The sequence below is a fragment of the Eulemur rufifrons genome, chromosome 7 (genome assembly GCF_041146395.1).
Source record: "Eulemur rufifrons isolate Redbay chromosome 7, OSU_ERuf_1, whole genome shotgun sequence".
Classification (NCBI taxonomy): Eukaryota; Metazoa; Chordata; class Mammalia; order Primates; family Lemuridae; genus Eulemur; species Eulemur rufifrons.
Genome location: NC_090989.1, coordinates 107897877 through 107910158, shown reverse-complemented (window position 1 = coordinate 107910158; position 12282 = coordinate 107897877). Strand labels below are relative to the sequence as shown.

General features: G+C 39.2%; 1 pseudogene; it reads left to right on the top strand.

Annotated features, from left to right (window-relative positions):
• The first annotated feature begins 328 nt into the window (after nt 1-328).
• On the top strand, nt 329-966 carry LOC138386591 (protein S100-A10 pseudogene; annotated as a pseudogene).
• Nucleotides 967-12282: the final 11316 nt, after the last annotated feature.

Sequence of the window (12282 nt, the reverse complement as noted above, 5' to 3'; positions counted from 1 at the left end):
AGATTTGAAGAATGAGAACAGAGATGGGAGGGTAGAAAATTGGGGGAGGAGAATACAGGGGACTTTTACTTTCTGTTCTATATGTCTCTGCAATGTTTACTTTTTTTTTTTTTTTTACCAATAAGCATGCATTACTTTTGTAATTTAAAAGTCATTTTAAGGAATTTTAAAGAACTAAAAAGAGATAAAAATGATCATTCATAATTGTGTCACCCAAACGCAACTATTTTCATTCATGTGTATTGCCTTCCAGGCTTTTAACATGGGACTAAATATGAGGAAAGCACATAAAATTGCAAAATCATATAATAAGAATGTTGCGAAGTCTCGCCGCCTGCCACGCTCTGCTCGTCGCCCCGCGTCCCAGCTCGCCCAGCGTCCGCGCCGCGCCTCACGGCCCAGACTTCAACAGACCTCGCCAAAATGTCATCTCAAATGGAACATGCCATGGAAACCATGATGTTTACATTTCACAAATTTGCTGGGGATAAAGGCTTCTTAACAAAGGATGACCTAAGAGTACTCATGGAAAAGGAATTCCCTGGATTTTTGGAAAATCAAAAAGACCCTCTGGCCTTGGACAAAATAATGAAGGACCTGGACCAGTACCGAGATGGCAAAGTGGGCTTCCAGAGCTTCTTTTCCCTAATCGCAGGCCTCACCATTGCGTGCAACGACTATTTTGTAGTACACATGAAGCAGAAAGGAAAGAAGTAGGCAGAACTGAGCAATTATTCTACCCTGATTGATAAGAGTTCTCTCAGGATTGCTTAAGAAATCTGCCCCACAGCTTCTCCCTGTATAAGGATCTCGTGAGCAGATCAGGACCCTTAGAAAATGTACAAATAAAACCCACCTCCCATTTGACAAGCAGAGAAAGAAAAGTTCATTAAATGCCAGATAAGCTTTTGATTTTTATATTGTTTGCATCCTCTTGCCCTCAATAAACAAAGTCCTTTTTTAGTTCCAAAAAAAAAAAAAAAAGAATGTTGCTATATGATCATCATAACTTTGAATTTCATATTTTTAATATAGTCTATATAACTGTAGTATATGAATTATCACTCACATACAATGCAAAAAACTATCATCTGGTACTGATGCCTATACATACATTGTTGTACCGGAACGTAATCAATCCATTATTGTATAAGTACATGTATTGGCTGCCTTAACCTTTATACTCTTCTCATAAATAATGCAGGAAAAAAATTAGTTTATAACATGTTATCTCTTTGGATTATATATTTAAGGAAAATTCTAAGTAGCAAAATTATTAAACAAGAATTTAAACATTTTATGTCTTTTAATATATACTGCCATTTTTTTTTCAAAAGGATAATTCTAATCTTATTGCCACGAAAAGTTTGTTGGTTTTACTCCATCCTTGTTAGAACTGGGTATTAATTTTTTAACTATTTTGACTTAAGTAGGACAATAAATTATAAATTTGAACATTTCCCTTATGTTAATTTATTAATTACAATTGACTGTTCAGGGTTTTTTTCCATTTATTTATCTAATAACTGTTTTCTAATAATTATAGGTGGCTCCTACTGAGTGTTTATCAAGTGCCAGGCTCTGTTCTAAGTATTTAACATATATACCATATTTAAACCTTACAGAATTCCAATAAGTATTACCATTACCACCATTTTATAGATGAAGAGACTGAAATCCAATTATGTTCACATCATAGGAAGTCTAACAGCAGAGCTGAGGCTGTTATTCTCACTATAGTATATGGTCTCATATGAATGTGTTAAATAATTAAGATGTCATCCCTTTATCTGTCATATTTGTTATAATAAAAGTATTTCCTGACTGTGTCATACTTTTAGTGTTCTTGTGTTTTTATGTGCAGAATATTAATATCCTTATAATCAATTGTTTTTCTTTTTGTGATTACTTCTATCATTTCTAAGCATATAAAGGTGTGTCTGCTCCAAAGATTTGAGAAATATTTTTTTGTTTTTTTTTTTTTTGAGACAGAGTCTCGCTCTGTTGCCCTGGCTAGAGTGAGTGCCCTGGCGTCAGCCTCGCTTATAGCAACCTCAAACTCCTGGGCTTAAGCGATCCTACTGCCTCAGCCTCCTGAGTAGCTGGGATTATAGGTATGCACCACCATGCCTGGCTAATTTTTTCTATATATATTTTTAGTTGGCCAGATAATTTCTTTCTATTTTTAGTAGAGATGGGGTCTCGCTCTTGCTCAGGCTGGTCTCGAACTCCTGACCTCAAGCGATCCACCCGCCTCGGCCTCCCAGAGTGCTAGGATTACAGGCATGAGCCACAGCGCCCGGCCAAGAAATTTTTGAATATATTTTCTTTCCATGTGTATGCATGTGTGTATGATGTATGAATATATGTGTGCATATATGCACATAAACATATACATGTATGCATACCCTTTAACCCACAGAGACATTCTCTTGGTATATAATATGAGGCATTTGAGGCTGCTTTTCCGACTCTGAAACTGTTGCTGGCTGATAATTACTCTGCCAATATCCAGATGAGATACTGAGCTGCCAGGATTTAAGTCTTCAATTTACCTTTGCTTCCAGTGATATGATTAAGTCAAGATTACGTAACTCAAGCCCCAATGAGTCATTCCAAAGCCTTGACTCATTCTGATGGACCTGCCAAAGCTTCTGCTGAATTACTGCCTTGGAGAATTCTTTGCATGACTGGTGAATGCTGGATGTCTGCAAGCCTTATGACTTATAGCCCTTTATCACCTAGGCACATGTCTGACCCAATAGGCACGCCCATTATTTCCACAGAGAAGAAATATCCTTAGTATTAAATTGGTAGGTCACAATTAGTTCTAAAGTTTAGGTCAGTAGAGCAGTGCATATAGTATGCTACCATTGGTATGGGAGAAAATATACATCTTCCATATGTATTAATAGAAGAAAGGATATACACAGATAAAGAAACAGATACATAGATGTGCTATAGATATGAGTGGCCACATATGTGAGTGGCTGAGACTTTTCACTACAAATCCTTTTATAATTTTTGAATTTTATTTCATGTGCCTGTATTACCTATTCACAAATAATTTTTATATTAAAAATAATGAAAATTAAATTTAAGAATTTCAGTGATGATACGGTAAGATTTTCTAATCACCTTATACAGGGTTGATCATATAAGGGGCTACTAATTCCAGGGAAGTTTGGTAACATTCTGTATTGTGCAAAACTTAAATTTTTTGTGATGTGCAGTTCATTTCCAGTTTGCTGTCATAGAAATCCAGTACTTGCGTGGCTGCAAGGAACTACATTTCCCAGGTTTCTTTGACCTCTGATTTCCAGTTTGGTGCTGCCAAAGGAAGTCAGGGGCACTGGAATGAGGGACAGAAAGAAGAAAGAAGCCAGGGAACTTTTTCTGTCTGTGTTCCCTGTGGTAATTCCAGCACCAGTAGCATCCTCTCTGTGGTCTCAGCTCCACTGGGAAGTCTCTGCTATGGTTCTAGTCCCACTGGACAGCCCTGGTGTCTGAGGTCTGATTTTGCCACTTTCTCCTATTGTCCTTCCAGTCTTAAAGTGGGAGCAGCTTCCTATTGTGGCTAATCTCTGGAATTCTCTCTGCATTCCACGTTTGGCTTCTCTGCCCTTCCATTTCATTGGTAACCAGTTCTCTCTATGAAATGTCCTCTGTCAGAAAAACCTGGAATGGCTTCTGTTTTTCTGGCCAGAGAGCCTGACTGACACATCACGTTATTTGTTTCTCGCTTTAAACCACCCTTGTCCGTGAATAAGACAGACATCTCAGGACTCTCCTATAATGTATGATCTTAGATTCAGATTGCAGGACTCTTAACATGCTAGCATAAGGTTAGTTTCTTGAACTCCACCTCTATATTTCACAACTACTATTCTTTATCCTTGCCTAATGCTGTAGATGGCTTTTAAAAGGACACCATTTCTAGATACGTGCTTAGGCATAAGAGCCTTTGCATTCTTTCCAGAACCAGAACACATAGATCATTAATTGTGGGAATCCCTCTAATCAAACCCCTCAGGAAGCCCCTGGGGCCACAAAAGAGACCCACAGCTGAGCTATTGGAGAAGGCTCACATTCTGAGTCTCTCCCTGACAGAGGTTTTGGGGAAATGACTATATAGTGCTCTAGTACAGGTTCTCCATTTCTCAACTGGCTTTGTTTCAAGCTATTCTGGTGGAAGAAGTCAAAATCCCATTTCACTTTTTCCTCAGGAAAGACAATGATTCTCAACCAAGCCAATGGCCTTTATTTAAAGGTCATGGGCCTATCTCTTGTCACCTCAGGGTGCTCACTGACGTTTATCCTAAGCCTAACCACTGCAGGTTCATGTGGGTTTGCTAACACGTTGTTCTAATTCATCTGAAATGATTGGGTTTTCTCAATTCATAGGTATCCAAATCACGCTCTGGCCTGGTTTAAGTGCTATCATTCCTCCTAATTACAGGCTGTGTCGCACTCGTGGCTTCTGACTTATGTATGGCTCTTACATCACTGCCCTTCTGGACTCGAGGAGACCCCACCCCTTCTTACCACCCTGCACCTGTGACTTCTTCCCTCCATCTGCTGCAGGTGAGAAGGCACCTCCCTTATTCCTTCACAATCCCATTTCCTAATGCTGACCTGATCTTCCTACCTGCTAATCTCAGCAATATGGAGCTAACTGTGCCCCATCCCACTTCAGCTGTAGAATCTGTCCCCATCCCTTCTCTCCACTTTTGTCCTTTGGGCCAGTCCCACCTATCCTTTCACTGACCCTATTAATGTCCCATATATGGTCCCATCCTGCCACCCCAAAGGCCCTGTCCCTACAACATCATGCCCTTAACCCCAACTCTTGAGGGTCAGGGTGACACCACCGCTGGCACAGAAACAAACAACTGTAGCTATTAAATGTCCCATCCCCCTACATTGTCTATGTTAGGGTCCTAGTGTCCACCTCTTAGTCCTTTAACTGCTTCCCACTGATCTTCACCTCCTCTAACACATCTCTCATCCCTCAGTTGTTACCACAGGCCTGAACTGGCCATAGCTGTAGAGGCAGATTTACTGGGATACTAATGAAGCTTAAATTTCAGGTGTCCTAGCTTGCACAGGTCCCGTCCAAGGTCCTATATCTAATTTTATGTTCATAATTGTGAACTCTTCTTCTTAAAGAGGGCCCCCTGCAAATGACGTGATCTTCAGGCTACCATAATATGTAGACCTGCCCCTGCTTAGGTGATAACTCCCTTGATTATCTTGGAATTAGGCAAATGTTCCCACTCCCATTTCCATACTGCTTCTAGGAAAAATGTGCTCCTGAAGGGAACCTGAAATTGAACTTCAAATGCCCTCAACCGTAGAAACACTGGTTAAACCTAGTGGTTAGTTTTAATTATAAGACCAGTGCTTTGTTTCAGCAACTTTATAGGTTAAATAGATTTCTGCTGATTGGCTTTGGAAACGAACCATTGAACAAGTGACTTGTAAACAAACTTCTGGAATGTAAGCCATTTCCAAATTGTAGGCTTCAGGGATTTAACATTAACAAAAGCCCATAAACTGCAACATATACACACTATTTTATACCCTGTGCGGAAACCTATGTACAAATACTGACATTTTTTGTCACATGAAAAAAATTATCCATTAAATTCAATCAAGAGATGTAGTGATGTCCAACTAGTCATGATTTATAATTACAGTAATCAGCAATCTAGATTTTCTGAAGCAGTTCAGTTTTAAATATTCTGCTTTATGATCACCATGTGTTACTCTATAGTTCATTGCCATACACTCAGAAACGAGTAGAGTACCTGGCATACAGTAGGCACTCAAGCAATGCATGTGAAATGATTGATTATATAAGACTGTTTAGCAAACTGTGTGCCCTGCTTTTGATTTTAAAACTATGATCATATGGTCACTGACTATATTTATAATGGACACAAGCAATTTAATATCACTTTTTATGATTTTTAAAGTATACATTGGCAATTATGTAAATTTGTATAATTTTCCAAATCTCTTTGCAAAATAAAATGGCTTGGATTTCAATAAAAGATTATATATATTATCATATATATATATTTCATATATATATATATAAATGACTTTATCCTCATTGAAAAAATTCTTTACCAAACGATTATACAACTTCTTCTAGCATATTGCATGTTTATTTTCTTATGCATGCAGAGGAACACTTTTATATTAACTTTGGCATGTAAATAGTTTTATTTTTAAATAATCAGTATAGTTACAGCATTCTAACCTCCCACATAGTTCTGCCAAATGTTACAAATATGTTAAACACACTCCAATTTTCAGTCTAAGAATTTATTAACTTTTAGTGAGACTATGGTTTTCCTCCAGCAAGTAGATTAACAAGGTGAGTTTGATAAAGAAACATTTTCATATAAATTATTTTAATCTTTCCAAAAATCCAAAAGAATTAATTATAATAAAGTGATAACCAGGAAAGTATTTGACTTCTGAGTTCCTTGATCACACCAGCATTGCAAACTAGTTGTAGATTCTCCACTGCTCTTCTTGCTGCCTTCTGTCCCTTCACTACCACAGGAGAAATTAATAGTTAACTAACTATTGGTGTTTGAGGAACAGAACACATTTGGAAAAAAAAGAATAAGAAGATTTTTAAAATTTAGATTGAAAATGAATTCTTGATTCTAGGAAAATTTGTAGCACTGGCACTAGTTTTGGGATTAAACCATTCATTTCTCCATCAGAGCACCAGTCATTAGCACAAAGACATGTTCTCATGATACCATTTGTCCTTTTTTCTCCACCTCACTTCCCACTTGCCCAAGAATAGTCCAGAAGAAATACTTTCTCCTGTCCTCTTTTTTTCATCGCAAGCATATTTCATCTTAGGCCATACAAGAACACATCATGAAATATCTTGGTTCTGAATTGCAGCGTATGCACGTGTCCACTTCCTTATCTGTCTTGTAAGAAAATCGCTTCTGCCCTTACTCCTCATCCTTGACCAACAAAGCAGGAGATACAGCTAACTCCCTTCTCCACAGAGCATGACTCACACTTTTCATGGCTGGGGATTTACCCAACACAGGCACAAAGTGCAATAGATATTACAGATTATCATTTTTATAAGTACATGAGTGGTCTCCACACAATCCAGGAAAGTTGCTGAAAGTCTGGGGAAGTTTTCAGAATACCTGAAAGCCAAATTGCACTTAGCAGTTTTTTAAAGAAGAAAATTCCAGGCATTTCAAGGAAGCGGATCATCCAGACAACTGGCACTCCTTTTGCAGACCAGCTTCTCTCCTCCCCACCCACTCCTTCTAAACACCATCAGAGGGTCATAAGAATGTTGTTCGAAATGGTGGCTTTTCAGAAAATACCAGGTTCTTACACTTCAAAGAACAACCAACAGAGCCAGGAATTATTGCTTTGTCCTGGACAGTTTCTCCCCACCAGAAATCTAAAGTGGCATTACTACTTTTCCCGTCTCACCTACTCTGTCCAAGTGGAGGGGGAGGATTTTTTTTCCTTCCTAGTCCCCTGAACTTGCCTAAGAAAATTCTTTGTAAAGAGCACTTCAGGCAAGATTTCAGTATATTTCAGATCTAGTACCTTGTTTTATAGTTGTGGGGGAGAAAAAGTGGGAATTGCAGGAGAAGAAGGCAGAGGTGAATTTAGTGCTTTAAAACCCAGAGCACACAGACTGAAATAACTCATTTCCTCTCCCTCCCTGGAGCATGGGCAGCCTCTTCATGACCTTGGTGTCTAGGTACAAGAAGAGGAAGAAGCAGTTCCATCTAGTTCCATGGAGATGGTCATGGAAATTCTTTGCTCACTTACTTTCAGCAATCTGGGGTCTTTAATTAGCAGTCTGAGCTCACAGAAAAGAACTTAGCAAGTGGCTGGGAGCCAGAGCTTTAACGGCTAAATCCTTTTCTGCCTAAGGCTTGCTAGGGCACTTGATGAATTCTTGACTTTGTTCATAAACCTTGTTTCCAGCAAAGTTAAATGGAGCAGCTTAACACTACTGAATATTTGTCTGTATTAACTACCTTGCCTTTTAGAACAACTTTCCACTTACAGCTGGAGCTTCCGTCCTTCAGTCCTTGGAGAGATAACAAAAATCTCTGTAATGCAAGTTGGGAGACCAGAAGCAAATTGTCAGCAGCCTCAGAGTACCTCTTCCCAATTCTTCTTAGTCCTTCTCTAAATAACAACACAAGCTCTGTCTCTTCTTGGAAGCCATTCTGGGATAGGGTAGTGCCCTTCCCTCTGCTCTCTCCCCAAAGCTGCATGATCTATATGCTGTTTCCTACAAAAGGAGCCACTCAGCTTGCTCTTAAGAAAAGGTGGGGGTACTCAACGTCATCATTCATCAGGGAAATGCACATCAAAACTACAGTGAGTTACCACTTCATATCTAGTAGGATGGTTATAACAAAAAGACAATAACAAGTGTTGGTTAGGGATGTGGAGAAATTGGAACTCTCCTACATAGTGGTGGAAATGTAAAATGCAGTCACTGTGGAAAACATTCTGGCAGTTCCTCAAAAGGTTAAACATAGTTATTCTATAACCCAGCAGTTCTAGTTCTAGGTATACCCAAGAGGAATGAAAACATGTCCACACAAAAACTTGTGCACAAATGTTCATGGCAGTGTTATTCATAATAACCAAAAGATGGAAAGGGCCTAACTGTCCATCAACTGACAAACTGATAAATAAAATGTGGTATATCCATACAAGGAGAAATTATCTGACCATAAAATAAGGAAGTACTGATACATGCTACAACATAGATAGACCTTGAAAACATGCTGAGTGAAAGAAGCCAGTCACAAAAGACCACATATTATATGATTCCATTTATATAAAATGTCCAGAATAGGCAAATCCATAGAGACATAAAATGGATTAATGATTGCCAGAGGCTGAGGTTGGGGGAATGGGGAATGACTGCTAACAGGTACAGGTTTTCTTTTTGGGGCAATGAAATTGTTCTGGAATTAGGTCATGGTGATAGTTGCACAACTCCATGAGTATACTAAAAACCATTGAATTGTACAGTTCAGTGGGTGAATTTGATGGTATATAAATGATATCTCAATAAAACTATTACAGAAGAAATAAAGAACAAATGAAAGAAAGAATGGAAGGAAGGGGGATGGGAGAAAGAAAGGAAAGAAGGGAAGGAGGAAGAGGGGGAGAAAGATGGACAGTGAAAGAGTAGGAAGCAGACTGGGATAAACACTGAACTATTTAGTCTTGCCCCCAGATGTCTCTTTTCCTAACAAATCCCTCCGAGGAGTTTTGGGGAGGAAAGGCCCTCTTCCTTTAGTGAAATTTGCCCCCAGAGACCAAAGCCTTTACATGACCTCCAACCTCCTTGTAATTCATGAGGCCCACCTCACCCACATCTGCTTGGCACTCCTCCTGCCCTACCACAGCTGCTCAGCCACGCTGCCGAAAAAGACATCCTTCAGAACCTTCTATTGCCCTAAGAACAGACTGTTGGGGTGGCACTGACAGGGTCCTGTCAGAGTTTTCTGATCACCTCCAGGCCATCAGACCTCACCACTCCTGTACAATTGAGAAGGGTCTAGTCTCCTGCCGAAGCAGGTAACCAGAGCCCCGTTCAAACTCTCCTAACTAGCTGTCTCTGTCTCGGGTAGAACAGAAGAGTGAACTGGCCCCCAGACTTATGTTTCCTCTACTGACCTGACCTGTGTTTGGCTTTCCCATCATGCCTCTCTGTTGGTGTTTTTGCTGTACTCATCATGGGCACACAGCCCCTTCCTTCTGTGAGTGTGCTGGGAGAGGTTAGCCCAGCAATACACACCCAACATCTGTTCTCTCCTACTCACCCCAAGTAAGTGAAGGGTGGCTCCTGCTTAAACTTTGAAAGAATTGCTTCTATGAGCCAGGTGCTTAATATTAATATACATAACTCCACTTAATCTTCACAACAGCCCTGTAAAGAAGGTATTATTATCCTCATCTTTCAGGATGAGGAAACAGATTCAAAGAGGGTAAGTAACTTAATCAAAGTCACATGGATTTGGAGCCAGGATTCAAACACAGAACTGTCAAAGTTGTACTGCCTCAAAAAATAATGTGTTCCCTTCATTGAGCATCTATGATATGTCAGGCAGTGTTCTAGATACATTAACAATATCATTTCCTTGATTCTCACAGCAATTCCATGAGATAGGTGTTAGCATCCAATGTAATGGATGGGAAAACTAGGGCTTAGAATGATTAAAGATGGATATGCTAATTACTCTGATTTTGTTGTTATACATTGCACACATGTATTGAAATATCACTCTATACCCCATAAATATCTACCATTATTGTGTGTTAACTAAAAAATTTTAAAATAAATAAATAGCTCTTTTGAGATAGTATGTATTTATCACTCACAGAATGCTTAGCAGTTTGGGAAGAGGTTTATATTTCCTGATAAATGTGAAAGATACAAATGGTACACCTTTCTTTCCCCTTCATCATTTCTTGAACTTGATGTGATAGTTGAAGCTTGAACAACTGCATTGGAATCACGAGAGGAGAGCTAAAAGAAAATTCACTGAAACATTTTCCCAAACATCATGAACCCAATAAATAACAACCTACCTTCAGATGTCTTGTTATATAAAAAAAAAACAAAACTGAACTCCTATTTGTTTAATCCACTGTAGGTAGGTTTTCTCTTACATGTAACCAAACACATTCCTAACACATATAGGAAAGTATTATTACCACCTGCTTACAAATGAAGAAACTGGAGCACAGAGAGATTAAGTATTTTTCTGAAGCCACACAAATAGTTAAGTGGCTGTGGCTTACTGATAGCTTTTCCCCCAATTCTTGTTTAGTAAATGAATTTCCCAAGTTATAGCTGAGTACATGGCTGGCAGCAAAAGGTCACATTTTTCTGACCTCCTTGGAGTTTTGTGGGACATATGACTATATTTTGGTTAATGGAATGTAAGTAGAAGGAAGGGATGTGATTAACTTCCAGGTCATGCCCTCTAGTTCCTCTTTCCTTCTTCCTACTGGTGGTTATGGTGAGCCATCTTCAATCACATGGACCAGGACAACACCTCAGGGGATGTTAGCCCAACAGGATAGAAGGTGCTTGGGTGTCTGAATGACCTTAGGGATTACAGCAGCACTACATTCTAGGATTACTATCAACTTGGACTTTTAAGTGAAGGAGAAATAAACTTTTATCTAATTTAAGCCACTGTGTTTTGGTTTCTCTTAAAGTACCATGATCTGATACTGTGTACAATCAATTTTCAAAGAGGTCTACCTAACTCCAAATTTGAATAATTTCCACTACAACTCTCAATACCTAAATTGGGGATTGCAAACTCAAATGCCTGCGGAAGCTAGGTAGATAAATCAATGAAGAAGTCTGGGTGGGAACTGTGGTGAACTGGAGAACACATATGTGGTTGCTATGTGCTTACCAAACTCTATTTCCTTTTCTTCCTGCTAGACTATATTTCCCAGCTTTCCTTATAATTAGTTAGCACCATGTGCCTGAGTTCTGGCCAGTAGAGTGTGTATAGTAGGAGTGAGTGATACATCCAGGCCTGACCCATGGAAAATTTCCCACCCAATCATTCACTCTTTCTTTCCCCCGAACTGAAGTGGAGAAGATACCCAGGAGATCTTGGGAGCCAGGTAATGAACACAAGGAAAGCCACAGAATAGGTCTAGGCTCCTGGGTCATCACCTGGAGAAGAGCTGCCTAAATTACATTGACATGTGGATTTTGACAGGAGTGAGAAACAAAGTTTTCCCGTACTGATTTATTACGTGCTTGGGTCTATTGTTATGACAGCATAGCCCCTATAGGAATCCTGGCCAAGTATTGCCAAATCTTTTGGTTTTTAAAAAAATTTTTTTAAGAGAAGAAAGGCAGAAATTCTGAATATTATGAGAAAGCTGCTGATTCAGTGTTAGCCAATACTGTGAAGCTCAAACAAAACATGACTGTGATCCAGACCTATCTCGATGACTACAAAGTTTGCCACCTCTGCTTCAATATAACCCTGATCCCGAGACTAATCAGCCTCCCTTACTGGTCCCAGTTTCAACCAGTACAGATTCAACTGCCCCTGAGGATCCAATTAAGATTCCCAAGACTTTCCCCTATTAAGTCATTTGGGCTTATTAAACTTTAAGCCAATGGCCTTTAGTATAACTGTGTAAAACAGAAAATAGCTATTATCCACAGCTCTTCTCCCATTTCACAGAAGTAGTCTTACCAAG